This window comes from Hemiscyllium ocellatum, chromosome 16 (assembly GCF_020745735.1).
Source record: "Hemiscyllium ocellatum isolate sHemOce1 chromosome 16, sHemOce1.pat.X.cur, whole genome shotgun sequence".
Taxonomy (NCBI): Eukaryota; Metazoa; Chordata; class Chondrichthyes; order Orectolobiformes; family Hemiscylliidae; genus Hemiscyllium; species Hemiscyllium ocellatum.
Genome location: NC_083416.1, coordinates 19,776,511 through 19,797,020, shown reverse-complemented (window position 1 = coordinate 19,797,020; position 20,510 = coordinate 19,776,511).

Below are 20,510 nucleotides of genomic sequence, written 5' to 3'. Positions count from 1 at the left end.
CACAGGTCCACTAGCTTCATGATGTTTTCGTTGGTAATGTGATTGATGGTGGTTGGGGTGTGTGTGTGATGGTCTCATCTAAAAGTGCAGTAAGTGTTTCAATTGCCAGGTTGATGTTGATGGAGGTGAAACATGTGCTGTTGTGTTGAATGAGATCATTGTTTCATCTTCCTCCATTTTGGTGTTTTTGATGATTTTTACGAATTCCTGGGTGGAGTGGATGGCATGCAGTGAATCTCTACCAGGTATTTCTGTCTTGCGTGTAGTTCTTTGGCCAGTCTGTAAGTTGGTGTTCAGGGAATGTGAGACTATGGGTCTGAGGGGAAGCTCCTGGTTTATGGATTTTTGGAAGTCCGTAGAACGTGGGGGGTGGTCCAGTCTGGTTGCATTTTCTGAATTCCATCTTGATTAATTGTCCGAACTGTGTAATTTTCTTAGGAGATATGTAATTTTGTTTCCTAGTTGTGGGGGTCGGGTCTAGCACCACCTGTTGGTAGGTTTATATCTGTGAGTAGTGCATTGGCTTTCTCTATGTAGTCCCTTCTGTTCAGGGTGACTGTGAGCCGACCCTTGTCTCCAGTAATATGACGATGTTTTTGTCTTTTTTGAGGTTTTCTAGGGCTTTCTTTTCTTGTGTGTTCAGTTTGTTGCCTTTCCTCTTTCGGCTCAGAGTAGGTGCACTGTCTGTCTGATCCTATTGTTGTGTTTGTTTCTTCCGTGAGTTTCTTCAATGTGGTTTCTAATGCCGCTAGGAAATCCTTCTTGTCAGCATCTTGATAATTGAAATTTAGTCCTTTTACTAGTACCCCGCTTTTTTCTGTGTCTGATAAGCTTGCAATTTCTTGGGTTTGCAGTTGCTTCTCTGCTGCAACGAAATACTGGAGGTCTCTCTCTCTCTCTCTCTTCTTCTCTACCAGACTGTTCTCTTTGTTTTCTTTTCTCCTGGATGAGAAAAGCACTGCTTGGGAAATAATTCATTTTTCTGAATTTGCCTTTGTCTGTTATAACAGTACATTGAAACTGTTGCTGTTCATAGTTAATAATCCATTATTCTGTTAAATAGTCCAGTAGATTTAAAGTTACTACAATACCTCTAACTTTTGCTTAGGTTTTATCTGTGTAAGAATACCGTGTGCCTTGTTAAAGCTGAATAATTGAATGACACCTAAAACACAGCACATTACAGTTGCCTTCTAATAATATAAAAGTTATGGTCTAGGCTCTCTCCTTGATAAATTAAAGTAAAACTTGCTCTGGTCCATGACACTATTCTTATCCCTCGTTTGCTCTGAGGCGATAACGGAGAAAATCATATAATATCCTCCATTTGCACTCTGATAATACTGAAGATGAGTCAATACCACATAAGGACCACATGTACAGCACAACAACTGAATGTAATTTATCAGAGCAATTCTATGAATATGAAACAAAAAAATCACAATTATTATAACTCAACGGATTCAGATTTACGTTATAACAAGAGTCTTACAACACGTACTTACGTTATCCGTGCTAAGAAGACAATGCAACTGAATTTGCCCTATAAAAATTGAAATGGCGATTTGAAAAATGAAATGAAGTTAAAGTTGTTATTTGAATATCACTGAACAAAAATAATTACTCCAATAAAAAATATATTTAAAAATGATTTATTACCAATGAGTTGAATATAATTAGCACTAAATGTGGCTAATTTTTCAGGTGGAATAAAAAGGAAAGCAAATACAAAGAGAAGAAGATATTCTATCAACACAGTGAAATCCCATCAATAAATAATGCCATTGAAAAGACAGTCAAGAAATACAGGACGAAAGTGAGGAATGCAGATGCTGGGAATCAGAGTCAAGACTAGAGTGGTGCTAGAAAAGCACAGCAGGTCAGGCAGCATCCGAGGGCAGGAAAATCGATGAAGGGCTCCTGCCGAAACGTCGATTTTCCTGCTCCTTGGATGCTGCCTGACCTGCTGTGCTTTTTCGCACCACTCTAGTCTTGAAAGTAAAGAAACACAGTTCATGTGGAAAACATACAACAACGAAGTGTATACCTCACCTATGAAGGAAAAACAATTTCAAATTAAACAGGACATGGATAACTGTAAGTTGAAAAGCACTGAATGTAACCACAAATGTTTGTTTGGACCAATAATTCATACAGGTAGAATATTAAATGGCATACACTAAACCTGTTGGCATGACGTGCATCTCTATTAGAATCTCAAAAAGCATTCTGCAATTGACTGAGAAATAGTGGTATTTATGCAATAACACGCTCTCCAAGAGAGAGAGAGAGTCTGGTAGCCTTTGTCTTATGAAATTACTTCATCTGATGTAACACATCGATTGGTTGCTGTGACCATGCAACATTGATGTTTTGATGGGAACGAAAAGGTTGCAATGGTCCCAACATGAATCATTCAGAAAATAATGAATAACTCCACGTCCATCTGCGTTGTATAACTCCCTGGTATAGTTTTAAAGTAAAACAATTGTTTTCATCACAGTCTTTGTTAAGAGATGCAAATTTACCAAGGAGAAGAGTAGCCACCATTCCAATGTTTTAATCACTCTGTCTTTATTAATCCGTTGAAAAGCGGTTCCTTTTTTTGAGGCTGTGCATCCACTTTAGCACGTCTCTTTGTATTCAGAAAGAACAAATGCAGTTATAGAACATAGGACAAAGAACGTACCAATACAGCACAGAACAGGCCCTTCGGACCTCAGTATTGCGTTGACCTGTGAACTATTCTCAGCTCGTCCCCCACACTATCCCCAAATCATCCATGTGCTTATCTAAGGATTATTTAAATCTCCCTAAGATGGCTGAGTTGACTACATTAGCAGGAAGGGCATTCCACACCCTTACCACTCTCTGCATAACAAACTTTCCTCTGACATCTGTCTTAAATCTATCACCCTCAATTTGTAGCTATGCCCTTCTCGTACAAGCTGATATCATCATCCTATGAAAAAGTATTTCACTGTCGACTCTATTTAATCTGCTGATCATCTTGTATGTCTCTATCAAATCCCCCCCTTAGCCTTCTTCTTTCCAATGAGAACAGACCTAAGCCTCCCAGCCTAGACCTTCTCTCCAGACTAGACAACATCCTGGTAAGTCTCTCCTCTTCACCTTTCCAATGCTTCCACATCCTTCCTGTATTGGGTGACCAGAACTGTACACATTATTCCAAGTGTGGCCAATTCCAAGTGTACTTTATTCTTCTCCTCTACAATATTCTCCTTTTCCTGAGTGAACAGGATAATATTCATTTAGCACCTCTCTAATCTCGACAGGGTCCACACTCAACTTCCCACTTCTGTCTTTGACAGCCCTATTCCTATCTAATCATCCTTTTTTTCCCTCATATACCTATAGAAAGCTTTAAGGTTCTCCTTTATTCTATTTGCTAAAGACTGCTTGTGTCTTTGCTCTTCTTAACTCTCTCTTTAAATCCTTCCTGGCTGATCTGTAGCTCTCCATCACCTCACCTGTACCATCTTGCCTCGTCAACACATAAGCTTCTTTCTTCTTAACATGAGATGCAATTTCTGTAGTAAACCACGGTTCCCTTACCTTATCACTTCCTCCCTGCCTGACAGGGACATACCTATCAAGGACACGCAATATCTGTTCCTTAAGCCAGCACCACATTTCGATTGTATCCCCTGCATTTTACTGCCCCATTCTATGCATCCTAATTCTTGCCTAATTGCATTATAATTGCGCTTGCTCCATCGATAACTCTTGACCTGTGGCATGTACCTATCCCTTTCCATCACTAAACTAAACGTAACTGGTCACTCTCTCCAAAGTGCCCATCTACAACTAAATCATTACCAAGCACCACATCCAGTGTGGCCTCCCCTCTTGTCGGCCTTTCGACATACTGTGTCAGGAAACCCTCCTGTACACATTGGACAAAAATTGATACATACGACATACACTTCCAGTCAATTTTGGGCAAGTTAAAGTCCCCCATAATGACCAACCTGTTCTGTTCACTCATACTCAAATAATTTTGCTAATCCTCTCTTCCACCTCCCTGGAACTCTGTGGAGGCTCATAAAAAACTCTGAGCAGTGTGACATGTCCTCTCCTGTTTCTAACCTCAGCCCACACTACCTCAGTAAGTGAGTCCTCATCAAAAATTCTCTCAGCCATCGTTATACTATCTTTGACTAACAATGTCATGCTTCCCCCTCTTTTACTGCCTTGCTTGTTTTTAATGACAGATCTAAACCCTGGAACCTGCAACATCTATCAACCTACTCTATCCATGTCTCCAAAATGGCCACAACATCGAAATCCTAGGTACCTATCCATGCTGCAAGCTCACCTACCTTATTTCAGATACTTCTGGCGTTGAAGTAGACACACTTCAAACCTGATCACCTAATGAAGAAGCAGAGCTTCGAAAGCTAGTTTGCTTCCAATTAAACCTGTTGGACTATAACCTGGTGTTGTGTGATTTTTAACTTCCTACTGTCTTCCTCCCGTGCACTGCAACTAAACCTCCGGTTCCCATCTCCCTGCTGAGTTAGTTTAAACCCAGCACCAGCAAATTACCCACCCAGGATATTAGTACTCCTCTGGTTCAAGTGAAGACCATCCTGTTTGTACAAGTCTCACCTTCCCCAGAATGAGCCCCAATTATCCAAAAACCTGAAACTCTCCCTCCTGCACCATCCTTGCAGCCATGTGTTTAGCTGATATCTCTCCCTATTCCTTGCCTCGCTATCACATGGCACGGGTAACAATCCAGAGATAACAACTCTGTTTGTTCTAGCTCTCAACTTCCACCCTAGTTCCCTGAAATCCTGCCTTACATCCCTATCCCTATTTCTATCTATGTTGTTGGTACCTACATGGACAAAGGTTGGTCAATCTCTCCCTTCAGGATCCCAAAGATACGATCCGAAACATCACGGACCTTTTCATTTCAGTATGATTGGATTCACTGTTGTACAGTCCATAAAATTCCCCAATGCAGGTCCGGTCCTGCACACTTACAATCTGCATTCACATGATTCTATTCAACATGATTATTGGCTCGATAAACTGTTCCAATTCAAAATTATGATTGACAGATTGCACTGGAGAGTATCCACGAAATATCTTTGGACTGAAATCTAACAAAACATTCTGGCAGTTCTCACCAGATGTGTCACTATCAACGGCCTTGGGTACTAAATAAATCCAAAGTATTAGGTTTTAATATTAGGGCCAAAAATATTAAATGCATTTTTTAAAAATTCATTCGTTGCATGTTGCCTTTGCTGGCTGATGAGCATTTATTGTCCGCACCTCATTACCCTTCAGAAAGTGGTCCTGAACTGCTTTTTTTTTGGGTCTGCTGCAGCCCACCTTCTGTGGGTTGAAGCACAGTGCCATTAGGGAGGGAATTCCAGGGTTATCTACCCATTCAAAACATTAACTAAGCTGAAAGTATCTCAAGATCTCGAGCTCCAGGCAAGAAACATTCAAATTATAGAAGACGACATTTAGCAACCAGCGAGTGGAGGTCTTTACAATCCAAACCACAAAGGGTTTATATTTATTTCAGGGATCAAATTCACATGCAAACAGGAAAGATTCATTACCTGAACAAAACACAAAAAGCTGGTGTCTCTCTCTCGTTCCTCGAACATTATTCCAAATTCTTTTCTTTTTGCTTTTTTTTTATTATTCACTCATTGTGAGAGCGAGATATACAAATAGTTTCACATCCAGTGATTCAGGTTCCAGAAACCATAGTGATTCTCCCCGCTCACAATATGGGGTTTGCCACCGTTCGTCATCGCTGTGATAAATATTTGCTACCTGACGAATTTCTCATTTAATTTCCAGTCTTGTTACGGGCCATTAATACTGGCCCAGCAAACACTGGGGGCATTTGCAAATATCACACAGTCAGTTACCCAAGGCAGGGATCGAACCTGGGTCCCTGGAGCTGTGTTAACCACTGAGCCACTGTTCCAACGCAGGGTGCAGGGATTAGCACACTAACAAATGGGCAAACATCAGAGGTACCCCAAATATTTCAGGGACCTCCATCAAGTTTCTTTGGTCACAACATGTAACTCCTGCTACGCAGAGACAGCAGAACTCAGAAGTTTGACCACTATTCCTTATAAGCTAAATTTGACTGTCACTCAGTTAACTGAAACATCCGCTTTCATCGATGTCCCTCAGTGTGATTGTGACTATTCGCCAGCACTCACTGCACCTCCCAGCCCAAACCCAACCGCAACCTATCCGATCAACTTATTTCACTCCTCTTATGCGGGAGATGAAACTCAGAAGACCTTCACAAACTTAAAATGTCTCCTAGTTTACTTAACTATCCCATAGGCCACTCAACAAGCTTCTTTCATTAAGGTGCCATTCCAGATGAGCGTAACAACTCTCGATATCCAGGTGCCTTTCACCCTTTTACAGTGAATAGACCCTATAAAGTTTTGGTTCACACGGGAATACCAAATGAACCGTGGTTACAGAACAAAAAATACTTTTGTCCCCGTGATACCTGCTGCCTGCAGCATTAAATTGTTGGGGCAGGTTGACTTCATGAATCACAACATCTGGATACACTCCCAGTTACCATGAATTTATGATCGTTACAATGGTAGGAAGAACACCTTTGGGATACACATGCAACAAACCACGCTCCTAGTCAACACGCAAAAACTCTCACTCCTTGCCCATGTGCAACAACCTGTGCTCCTGGTCTGCATGCAGTAACCTGCACTCCTGGTCCATGTGCAACAACTCACGCTCCTTGTCCACATGCAACAACCCACACTCCTGGTCTGTGCACAGCAACCTGTGCTCCTGGCCCGCATGCAAGAACCCACGTTCCTTGTCCACGTGCAACAACCCGCTCTTGGTCCATGTGCAACGACACACACTCCTGGTCCATGCGCAACAACCTATGCTCCTGGTCTGTGTGCAATAACCCGCACTCCTGGTCCACATGAAACAATCCACACTCCAGTGCCGTGCACAACAACGTGTGCAACTTTTTCACATGCAACAGCCCTTACTCTTGGTCCACTCACAACAACCCATGCTCCTGGTCCATATGCATCAACCTGCACACCTGGTCCATGCACAACAACTGGTGTTCCTGGTCCATGCACAACAACCTGCATTTCTGGTCCACATGGAACAACCTACATTCCTTGTCCATGTAGAACAACCCGCACTCCTGGTAAGTTCACAAAATCCCACACTCCTGGTCCATGCACAACAATCCATGCTCCTGGTCCATGTGAAACTATCCTTGCTCCTGGTCCATGCACAACAGCCTGCACTCCAGATCTGTGTGCAACAACCCACGCTCCTGGTTGGTGCTCAATAACCCGTTCTCCAGGTCTGTTGTGCAACGACATGTACACCTGGACCACGTGCAAAAACCTGTACTCCTGGTCCATGCGCAGCAACCCATGATTCTGTTCTGTGTGCAATTATTTGTGCTCCTGGTCCATGCACAACAGCTTGCACTCCTGGTACATGTGCAAAAACCCATGCTGCTGGTCCATGCGCAACAAACCGCACTCCTGGTCTATATGCATCAACCCACGCTCTTCATCCGCACACAACAACCCACACACTTTTTCTGTATGCAACAACCCACGCTCCTGGTCCATGCATAACAACCCACAATCCTGGGCCATGTGTAATGTCCTGCACTCCAGGTCCACCTGCAACAACCTGTGCTCATGGTCCATGCACAACTGGCACTCCTGGTCTGTGCGCAACAATATGCGCTCCTCGTTGGTGCTCAATAACTAGTTCTCCAGGTCTGTGTGCAACGACATGTACACTTGGTCCGTGTGCAACAACCCACACTCATGGTCCACGCGGAACAAATCATGCTCCTTGTCCCTTTGCAAAACCCTTCACTCCTCGTCTGTTCGCAACAAACTGCACTTACAGTCCATACACAACAATCCATGCTCCTGGTCCGTGTGCAACTCCTGGTCAATGCACAACAGCCTGCACTCCTGGTCCGTGCGAAACAACCCACCCTCCTAGTCTGTGCTCAACGAGCCGTGCTTCTGCTCCACATTCAACAACTGGCACTCCTAGTCAGTAGGCAGGAACCCGCTCCCTGGTCTTTGTACGACAACTTGCACTTCTGGTCCACGTGCAACTTCCGGCACTCCAGGTCGACATGCAACAACCTGTGCTCATGGTCCACATGCAACAACACACACTCCTGGTCTGCATGCAATACCCTGCACTGCTGGTCCATGTACAACAGCTGCACTCCTGGTCCGCACGCAACAACCTGCACTCCTGGTTCACACACAACAATCCGCACTCCTGTGCCATGCACAACAACACACCTTTTTCATGTACAACAACCCTCACTTTTGGTCCACACACAACAATCCATGCTCCTGGTCCATATGCAATGACCCGCACACCTGGTCCTCACCCAACAACTGGTGCTCCTTTCCTGCACTTTTGGTCCACATGCAACAACCTACACTCCTTGTTCATGCAGAACAACCCGCACTCCTGATCCATTCACAAAAACCTGCACTCGCAATCCATGCACAACAACCCACACTCCTGGTCCATGTGCAACTATCAGCACTCCTGGTCCATGTGCAAAAGCCCACATTCCTGGTCTGTGCACAACAATCCACATTCCTGGTCCGTGCGCAACAACCCACACTCCTGCTTCGAGCGCAACAACCCATGCTCCTCGTCAATGGGAAATGGCCCGTGGTCCTGATCTGTGCTCAACAACTCGCATTCCTGCTCTGCATTCAACAACCAACAGTCCTAGTCAGTACGCAGGAACTCCACTCCTGGTTTGTGCATAATAACCCGTGCTCCTCAACTGTGCACAACAATTCGCATTCCTAGTCCATATGCAAGAACCCGTACTCCTGGTCCACATGCAGCAATCCATGCTCCTGGTGCGTGTAACAATCCTCGCTCCTGGTCCATGCCCACCAACTTGCCCTCCTGGTCCACGTGCAATAACCCACGCTCCTGGTACGTTCTTGCAACAACCTGCACTCCTGGTCTGTGCACAACGACTCACACTTCTGGTCCATATGCAACAAACAGCACTGGTCTGTGTGCAACAACGTGCCCTCTTGGTCCATGGGTAACAATCCACACTCCTTGGCCGTGCAAAAGAAACCACGCTCCTGGTCTGCATGCAAAAACTTGCACACCTGGTCCATGTTGCAACAACCACACTCTTGGTCCATGTGCCACAATCCACGCTCCTGGTCCCTGCACAATAATCCACATTCTTGATCAGTGCTCAACAACCTGCGCTCCTGATCCACACACAATGATCGCACTTTATTTATTAGATTACTTACAGTGTGGAAACAGGCCCTTCAGCCCAACAAGTCCACACCGACTCGCTGAAGCGAAACCCGCCCATACCTTTACCCCACTTGCCCCTTACCTAACACTATGGGCAATTTAGCATGGCCAATTCACCTGACCTGCACATCTTTGTGATGGGAGGAGGAAACCGGAGCACCGGGAGGAAACCCACGCAGACACAGGGAGAATGTGCAAACTCCACACAGTCAGTCGCCTGAGGCGGGAGTTGAACCCGGGTCTCTGGCTCTGTGAGGCAGCAGTGCTAACCACTGTGCCACCGTGCCGCCCAACAACCCTTGCACAACAACGCATACACCTTTTTCATGCAAAACAACCCTCACTCCTGGTCCACTCACAACAACCTGCACTCCTGGTCTGCATGCAACAACTCACACACCTGGTCCATGCACAACAACTGGCACTCCTGGTCCATGCCCAACAACCCACACTTCTGGTCCGTGGGGAACAGCCTGCTCTCCTAGTTCGTGCAGTCCAACCCACACTCCTGGTCTACTCGCAACAGCCCATGCTCCTGGTGCATGTGCAACAATCCTTGCTTCTGGTCCATGCACAACTATCTGCCCTCCTGGTCCACGTGCAATAACCCGCACTCCTGGTCTGTGCTCAATGAACCATGCTCCTGCTTCACATTCAATACTCCTCACTCCTGGACCATGTGCAACAACCTGCACTCCTGGTCCACATGCAAAAAACCTTGCTCGTGGTTCACGCACAACCACCCGTGCTCCTTGTCCACGCGGAACAACTGCCGCTCCTGGTCCACATGTAAAATTGCGCACTCCTGGTCTGTACGCAACAACCTATGCTCCTGGTTCATGTGCAATTATCCGCACTACTGGTCCATGCACATCAAACTGCACTCCTGGACCATCTGCAACAACCTGTACTCCTGCTCTGTATGCAAGAACCTGCATTCTTGTGCAACAACTTTGTGCCCTTTGTCTGTGTGCAACGACCCACCATCTGTTTTAGTCTAGCCAGGCCAGGATGTTTTTGCATCCACATGTGGATATTGTTTGCAGTGGGAGTCAACTCAAGGCATTTGCATTTGCCACATGCCCTATTGGAAGGTGCTGCAACTTCAATTGTATGGTCAGAGAATAAGAGCCCACTGCTGAATTTGACCAGAAGCTATGGGTGGCACATCCTTTTATTCTTTAAGTTAACCAAGCAGGAGTTTGTTGTCCTTTACTATTACAAATTTATAACCAGAACTTAAAAATGTGTTGCTGGAAAAGCGCAGCAGGTCAGGCAGCATCAAAGGAACAGGAGAATGGATGTTTCGGGCATAAGCCCTTCTTCAGCACTTCCAGATTCCAACTTTTAATATAACAGGAATTGGAAAGGGCTATATAAATTTGTCCATGCAGAAAACCTTTGCTAAGTTTAGTTTGGAGAGAAATTCTGATTATTCCATTCAGAAGTTGCTGTGACATGAAACTGGGCCTCCTGGTCTACATGTAAGGACAGTACCAATGTGCCACATGCTCCCCGAAGTTTGGGTTTCCCTCTAAAGTGTGGCATTGAGGAAGGTATTACACCCTTCAATTTTACTCGTTCAATACAATTTCCGATCAGATTAAAAGGATAGTTGAGTAAATCAAGCAGCTGCTGCCTGAACATTTTCTGGGTTGCTATATAAAGGAGCTCAGTAACTGAAGCATGATATCAGCTTCCTGAAATACTGAAAAGGGGTGAAATACCAACTTGCACTTAAACGTGGCAGAAAATCTAGAAAAAATGAAACAAGTGACTGAACTAATCCAGAATAGAATGAAACTGCAGGATATTGCAAAAATTAAAACTATCGACTTCCTGCAGTTCAGGAGCTCAGGACCTTTGCCATTCTTGCTGTAGTTCTGATCCCAAAGTCTCTTCTGAGCCTGGCCAGTGACTAAAATACATCTAGCAGTGAACATTTTCAGCAATAAAACCGGGAGGAATGAAAACACTGGAGTAAACAGTTGCTCAAGCCAAGAAAATGCTTTCTACGCACTTACAATATAAAGGTTTGCTCATACAAGGCACCCCCAGTGTGTATTGTGAATTAAATAATATGATCTGTAGACAAAGGGCTATGGGATGTTCTTTAAACAGAACAGCATGGTCAAGTTCACAGTAATCACACCAACTGCCTTCCCAATACAATGCTTCATTTTCAGATTCTGACAGTAAATAGCAACAAAGCGATCTTGTTACAAAGGCAAAACTATGGTGAACCAGACTGAACAATCAACACTCATTGGAGACAGATAGAGAACAAGTTTGCACACTGGAGTATTGAGCAGGAAAGAGTTTTGCCAATAAAGCATAGCCACACGATACAAATTACGTTGCACATAAACACCATGCGATCTGCTATAGCCATGGCAAATAGATAGCCAGCGATATATTTAGAAAGACTGCACTTTGCCTGAGACAAAATGTCAATTATCAGGAAGTTTACTGTGAGGAAAGAAAAGCAGATTTAAATCAGAATCATGATTTGACATTTTAAATCATCGAATGGATATAAGAATCACTCTTTAGACCAGTATTTATTACAGAGTCATAGAATCCCTACAATATGGGAACAGGCCATTCTAACAATTAAGTCAACACCGACCCTCCAAATAGCATTGGACCAAGAACCACACCTGTGTTTCCCATGGCCAATCCAACTAATGTGAACATCGCTGAACACTATGGGACATAGAGTATGGCTAATCCATCTAGCCTGCACATCTTTAAACTGTGAGAGAAAACTGGAGCACCTGGAGGAAACCCATGCGAACACAGGGAGGGAGAACATGCAAACTCCACATAGATAGTTCCGAAGATGGAATCGAACCCAGGTGCCTGGATCTGTAAGGCAGCATTGCAAACCACTGAGTCACCATGTTTCCTTTCACCTTTGAGCCATTGTGCCATCCTTAATCAATATACCAACCTTCTCGATCCCTAATTGCCATGAGGGCAGTTTAGAGTCAACCACATTGCTTTTGATCTGGAGAAGTATTTATGAGACCAAAAGGCCATACAAAGTAGGAACAGGATTCTGCTGCCTGACCCCTTGATACTGCTCCACCATTCAAATAAATCTTGGCTGATCCAACCTTCCTCACTTGCACTATCCTGTCATTTCCCCATAGCCCTTGATTCCCCGATTTGTGAAGAATCTGTTTATCTGAGCCTTAAATATGGAAAAGGATTTTGTAAACAGCGCTCTCTGTAGCAGGGAGTTTCAAAGACACACAACCCTCTCAGGGAAGAAATTCCTCCTCATCTTAGTGTTAAATTGCTACCCCTTTACTCTGGAACAGTGCTCTCTCATTCCAAACTCTCCAATGAAGCAAAACAATACCTCTTCTTCCTCAAGACGCTAAGGAAAATCAGCATGTCCACACGGACCTTCACTAACTTTTACAGATGCACCACAGAATGCATTCCATCTGGATGCATCACAGTTTGGTGCAACAACTGCTCTGCACAGGACTGTAAAAAACTAGTGAGAGTTGCGAATGCAGCCCAGACTATCACACATGCTGACCTGTCACCCATTGACTCCATGTATACATTCCATTTCTGCGGGAAAAAAAAGTCAAAAACATCAAAGACTCCTCCCATTCTGTTTACAATTTCTTCCAACCTCTTCTGTTAAGCAGAAGATACAGATTCTGAAACACAAGTATCAATTGGTTCAAAAATAGCTTCTTTTCTGAGGTTATGAGACCGCTGAATGGACCTCTCAAATTTCAAATCTAATGTTGATCTTGTTTTCTGTGCAGCTCCTGTGCAGCTGTAATTCTGTATGCTTCACTCTGTTCAATCATCCTACTTCCTGCAAGTTTTTGTATGTTATGATCTGTCTGTGCTTCAAGCAAAATGAAACTCTGCACTGTACTTTAGTACATGTGACAACAATAAATCAAATCAAAGCATTTGGCTTTTGCCCAAAATGATGATTCTCCTGCTCTTCAGATGCCTGATATGCTGTGCATGCCTATCAAAACACAGTTGACCTTTAAGAATCCTGTAGGCTTCAATGAGATCCCCTATCATTCATCTCAACTCCAGGGAGAAGAGTCCCAATCAGATTAGCCTTTGCTCAATAGCCACCCCTCTCATATTGATGATCATCTCAGTGAAACCTCTGAACTGCATCAAATAACTATTATAGATAATGGGACCAAACCACCTCACACTTCTGCAGATGTGGCATCACCAAAACCTTGTGAGTAAGTTGCAGTAAGAGTCTTCTACTCCATATTTGTGTTGGCTAGACCAGGTAAAAACAGCAAGTGTCCTTTACTGGAACACATTATGTAATCAACCAGGGTTTACATCAACTGACAATGGATACATATTTACCTTTTAACTAACTTCTCATTGAATTAAAAACTCACTACCTGCTACAGTGGAAGACATTACTCCCAGAACATTATTCCAGTGTTATAGATTACTTGTCCAGTGACATCATCAGTGCATCACTTCCTCGAATTAAACTCTCTCGAATATTTCAGCTTTTCCCCTCACACTGCTTTGCTGAGGAAACAGTAAGGTCTGCAGATGCTGGAGACCAGAGTTGAGAGTGTGCTGCTGGAAAAGCACAGCAGGTCAGGTAGCATCCAAGGAGCAGAAAAATCAACATTTCTGGCTGGAGTTGATTCCTGATACAGAATGGCTCAAAAGTAGAGGACAGAGGGTGGTGGTGGAGGATTGTTTATCAGACTGGAGGCCTGTGACCAGTGGAGTGCCACAAGGATTGGCCACAAGTCTTCTACTTTTTGTCATTTACATAACTGATTTGGATGCGAGCATAAGAGGTACAGTTAGTAAGTTTGCAGCTGACAGCAAAATTAGAGGTGTAGTGGACAGCGAAGAGGGTTACCTCAGATTACAACAGGATCTGGACCAGATGGGCCAATGGGCTGAGAAGTGGCAGATGGAGTTTAATTCAGATAAATGCGAGGGTGCTGCATTTTGGGAAAGCAAATCTTAGCAGGACTTATACACTTAATGGTAAGGTCCTAGGGAGTGTTGCTGAACAAAGAGACCTTGGAGTGCAGGTTCATAGCTCCTTGAAAGTGGAATCGCAGGTAAATAGGATAGTGAAGAAGGCGTTTGGTATGCTTTCCTTTATTGGTCAAAGAGTATTGAGTACAGGAGTTGGGAGGTCATGTTGCGGCTGTACAGGACATTGGTTAGGCCACTGTTGGAATATTGCGTGCAATTCTGGTCTCCTTCCTATCGGAAAGATGTTGTGAAACTTGAAAGGGTTCAGAAAAGATTTACAAGGATGTTGCCAGGGTTGGAGGATCTGAGCTACAGGGAGAGGCTGAGCAGGGTGGGGCTGTTTTCAATGGAGCGTCGGAGGCTGAAGGGTGAGCTTATAGAGGTTTACAAAATTATGAGGGGTATGGATAGGATAAATAGACAAAGTCTTTTCCCTGGTGTCAGGGAGTCCAGAACTAGAGGGGATAAGTTTAGGATGAGAGGGGAAAGATATAAAAGAGACATAAGGGGCAACTTCTTCATGCAGAGGGTGGTACGTGTATGGAATGAGCTGCCAGAAGATGTGGTGGAGGCTGGTACAATTGCAACATTTAAGAGGCATTTTGGATGGGTATATGAATAGGAAGGGTTTGGAGGGATATGGGCCGGTTGCTGGCAGGTGGGACTAGATTGGGTTGGGATGTCTGGTCGGCATGAACTGGTTGGACCTAAGGATCTGTTTCCATGCTGTACATCTCTATGACTCTATGACTCTAAGAGCCCTGGTCCAAAACATCGATTTCCCTGCTCCTCAGATGCTGCCTGACCTGCTTTGCTGAGGGTCAGCTCACAGAACTGCGGTGGTTGACGTGCAAAGTTAATGTGAAGAACAGCTGGACTTTTATCCAAGAGTCCTGCAATTGAAATAAATATGATAAGCCCACAGTCAAGTCCTGACTCAGAAACATTTTGCTGTGTCCCCACTGTCACCATGTCGAAAACCAACCCCAGAATTCCTAAATAATGAAGAAAATATGCAAACTTTGCAAGTGGACATTAATTTTCTCTGTTAACAGAACAATTTGAAGGTGCTTGCATGTTTATTTTTTATATACTGACTCCAGTAATATTCTGAAAATGTGTTGCTGGAAAAGCGCAGCAAGTCAGGCAGCATCCAAGGAACAGGAGAATTGACGGCTTCAGGCTTATGCCCGAAACGTCGATTCTCCTGTTCCTTGGATGCTGCCTGACCTGCTGCGCTTTTCCAGCAACACATTTTCAGCTCTGATCTCCAGCATCTGCAGTCCTCACTTTCTCCTCCAGTAATATTCTGCCAAGATACCTGATAGTAACCTGAATATCATTTGTGCCTTTTACCTTTGCCTTATTTTCTTTAATCACAGGGAACATTGAATTGTTTTCCTTGGTATTTTCAATCAACTGATTCAGGAGCAGACCTTTAGATCCAAAATCAGGTCTCCCAGCTCAGAGACAGGAACACTAGCGCTGTGTCACATGACCACCAATGAGATGAAGGATTTCTGATGAAAATGGCCATGGAAAGTTAGTTCACACATCAGTATTATTCTCTGCTATTTTGTTTAAGATCATAGCATGACTACCTGGCAAGATCTCCGGACTTGTCACAAAACCATATCAGGAATTAGTTTGTTGCTGTTTCTTTGATTACAACATTTTGTGAGGCCTTATACCTGATTAAATCTTCCTTTTTGTGAGGTATCCATTAGAATGACCACTTCCCTCTATGACTGACCCCTTTCACAAAACAACAATTTAGCATCCCTCACATTTCCTTTGATTCATTGACCACATCGTCAAGATCCATTTTCAAAATTGTTCTTGAACATGCTGTTCTTCAATATTTATTTGTAACTTTCTTGGTATGGAAGTTGACACATCTCACAAGATTCTTTCCTCGTCCTCTTTTTGACCCAACTTTGAAATATTTCTGCTAATTTTATGTTATCCCTCAGTTTCTCAGTGTTCCACAGGGCTCTGTATTTTAGCAAGGACACATTCAGATTATTCGGTCGAATTAAATTGTTTATGAACACATCCACTGACCTGCTGTCATTTTCACCATCAGAATCTCAGCTCATTTATTTTTACACCAGCTGCCTCTGTCACTTCTCACTGATACCAGGAAACAGAGAGAAATGCAATGATTTATGATCAACTGTGATCATATTGGATGCAGGATCAGGTTCCAGTGACTAAAGGACCTTAAATGGGATTAGGAAACATAGAAATTCTGAGGATTTAGACTAAAATTCAAAAACAATGAGACAGAAGATAACATGAATGTTAAAGTGAGTATAAGTGAAGATGGTACTCACATCAAAATACTTCACAGGTCAGTCATGGAGGTATAAAAATGTCCTTTTGGCCCATCGAGTCTGCTCCAATTAAAAACAACCACCTAACTATTCAAACTTATTTCCCAGAGTTTGGCCCATAGGATTAGCAATGCAAGTGCACATCAAAATACTTCTTCAATGTAATGAGGGTTTCTGCCCCTCCCACCCTTACAGGCAGTGAGTTCCACATTCCCACCATCCAGGAGTAGACCACCAACCAGCTTAGACTTTGCTCATTAGACACCTCTCCCACACTGGGGATCATCCCACTGTCAGGAAACAGAGGGGAATGCAATGATTAATGATCAATGTGATCATATTGGATGGAGGATCAAGTTCCAGGAACTAAATGACCTTAAATGGGATTAGGAAACATAGGAACGCTGAGAATTTACACTAAAATTCAAAAATAATGAGACAGAAGATAACATGAATGATAAATACAATGATAAATATACTGAATAAATATCATAGCTAATGGACCAAACCAATGCAGATGTGGTAACACCAACACCTTGAAAGAGATTTTCCTCCCATTTCCTCTCAACCTCTAGCTCTTACCTTCAATCTATGCCCTTTGTCATTGATGTCTCCATCAAGGGAAATGTTACTTCCTGTATCTCTTGTCTCATAATATTTACATTTCAATCATATTCATTCTCAGTCTCCTCTGCTCTAAAGAAAACAATCTCGGTCGTTCCAACCTCTCTTCATAGCTGAAACTCTCCAGCCCAGGCCACATACTGGAAATGGTGAGATGGAAACACGTGGGATAATACACACTGGAAAGATTCACACAGAATCAAAAGGAGCAGGATCTTATTCCAGGGAAAAGCAGTACGACTGAGGATAACAGCAAAGAGTAATGAAGGAGGATGAACCTGAACAACAGGAACAAGAGGAAGAGCAGGAGAGAAGTTGGCTGGGATGGGGATGGGAGGGGGAGAGAAAGAAAGAATGAAAGACAACATGAGAGACTGGAGAGAATAGAGTCATAGAGTCATAAGATGTACAGCATGAGGACAGAAAAGCAAACCATTCATTTAAACAATGCTAGGAAGAATTGGAGGCCAACAATAAAAGTGTATTGAAGATAACAAATACTGAAACTGACCAAGAGAATATGCCAAACAGAAAACAAAATTCAATGACTTTGTGATAGTTACCAGTCCTGAAAACTAAAGAGAAACACAAAGTTGGAATGTTGCAGTTAATAAGCAATGTAATCCAGAAATGTCTTAGCAGGTACACCAACTGCTGTTAGAACAGGATAGAATACAGCCTCTATCAAATACATTTTAGTCCTTTCTGAAAGTGAATTACTCTCCAGCTTCAAGTGTTCAATCCACCTGTTATAATGACATAGTGAGGGATGGCTATTCATTATTTATACTGCGATGAACCTCTGGTGAGAGGAAAATTGCATTGGCACGGTGCCTAGCTGCAGCTTCTTGAGTAAACAAGGGAATACTGTCAAGATCTTCATTATTCAATACACTGCACAACGTAGTCAAATGTTCAGTTAAAGAAAGACGGTATTGCGAATGACAGAGGGGTTAAGTCATCTATATATCTTATTCCATGAGGCAGTCACAAACTTTAGATAGCACCTATTGGTTTGGTCAGTGTTTCCAGGAAGGGGTTTGATCTGATTTGATTTATTAATGTCACATGAACAGAGGTAGAGTGAAAAGTATTGCTTTGCATTTTATACAGTGTTATGGTCCAGCCCAAATCCCCACAAATATATTCAGTCAATATTTTTCTTATTTTAAAGGCCAGTCATTGGTTCCAGATGCAAATTGATTGGTCAAATTCCCCGATTTGATGCAAAACATACTTTATTCATACACTATCACTAAAATATAACAATTGCAAGAATTAGAATAAGTTATATCAAATGGAAAACTTAACAGAGTAATAGGTTATTTGCAATGACTTGGTGTTGAACTGAGGCGGACGAAGTTAAATATCACACACCAGGTTATTTGGCCCAACAGGTTTATTTGGAAGCACTTTGTATTAAATGTTGTATAAATAGTAATTGTTCCAATACAGTAATAGCACAACCCGTTGGCAAGGGCAAATTCAGTAAAATACATTGTCTCTCTAGCAATTTTCCAGTCCAGAATGAAAAGCATCAACACAAATCTTTGAGAGAGGGGGCAGAGAGAGTGTGAGAGAGAGAGAGAGAGAGAGAACAGCAGAGAGAGGGACGTACTAAAGCTTCCAAACCCAGCTTGAAGTCCCCAGCAGGAACAGTATTTGAGAAACTAAAATTCGAAATTCTGGATTTGGGGGAGCTTGGCCCCACCTATTCAGGGAACTTCAAAATGTTAATAACACCCCAAGATCTCACAGGCTGTTTCTTTTGTTGGATTCAACTAGACAATTTGTCAGCTCTGTCTTCTTGCTTCTAAGAGAAAAAGCACAAAATACACCTCTTAAAACAACACAATCATCAAACCTCCCTCCTGAAAAGAATATGAACCATCAATATAAAAAATGGCTCAATCTGTACAAATCTTTACTCATACACTTTTGTACACCATCCTACATATGCAATATGTTGACTCTAAGCATGCAAAAGTACACCACTAGAATTAATTTCAGTCCATGTTCCCTGCCACGGGCAGTCTCCCTCTTCCTTAATCAAAGACACGACAACATTCTCTCATCCTGCGTGTGTATCATTTTCAGTTTGAAAGACTGTAATAATAAGCTGCATCTAAACAGTCAGGAATGTTTATCCATTTTTTTTGCAAAACCTTTCAGGGGTTATCATCATGTTATGGACCAGAGCAGACCCCTCAAAACATTTCAAGAAGGTAGTCCACACTCTAACTTTTCTAGTTACTTTAAGCAGGTGTACAGTGGATGATCCAGGAGTGATGCAGCTGGTCAAGCCTCTCGATTTTAAACAAAACAGAATTTATTTACACACGAACAAATACAACAATAATTTAGAATAACATAACTATTTGAAAACCTAACTGACACAAAAAATGGAACTTATTGACGCTGTTCTGGTAAAAATGTGGACTCAAACACAAGTTCTCACAGAAGAGATGTCAGTGAGAGAGAGGATCAGCTTGGAATTGCTTCTTTGGTTCCAGCAGCTTCTTTTGGTTCCCAGCTAAAACTTGCCCAGCAACTGCAAACAAAACAGCCAGACTGCTAAAACCAAACCAAACCCAACCAAACCAAACCCAACCAAACCCAAGCAAACCTGAACAAAGAGATCTCACCTTCTTTTCATTGTACAACTGTTAAAGAAAAAACTTTAAAGTCTTTTCTCAAGGAGATATTTCCTGACATATCCTTACAATCTATTTGGAAAAAAAAACAGCCAATGGCAACAGAACCTTGTGAAAGGGCGGTTTCATCACAATCAGCAGACACAAATATCTCAGACACATTACTGACAATATAAATGCTGATATGTTGTAGCTCAAGATTTCCTTCTCCATCAGCAAATATTTCTCTTGATGATTCCAGTTCCTAGAAATATACCCAATATGTTTCTTTTTCCTCTTGTAGCTTTCCTGTAAGAGCACAGTCACGATGCAGACTCGACTCAAACCAATCAACATCTTGAATGGCTTTGTGTAATTAGGCGCGGCTAACACTGGGGTACTGGTTAGCATAGCTTTCAGGCTGTCAGGCCTTCTGACAGTCCTCCATCCACTACAATTTTCTGCACCTCAACAAGTCAGTCAGTGGAGCAAACATGCTGTTGAGGCTCAGTGTCGGAAAGTGTGGAATTGAAAAGCA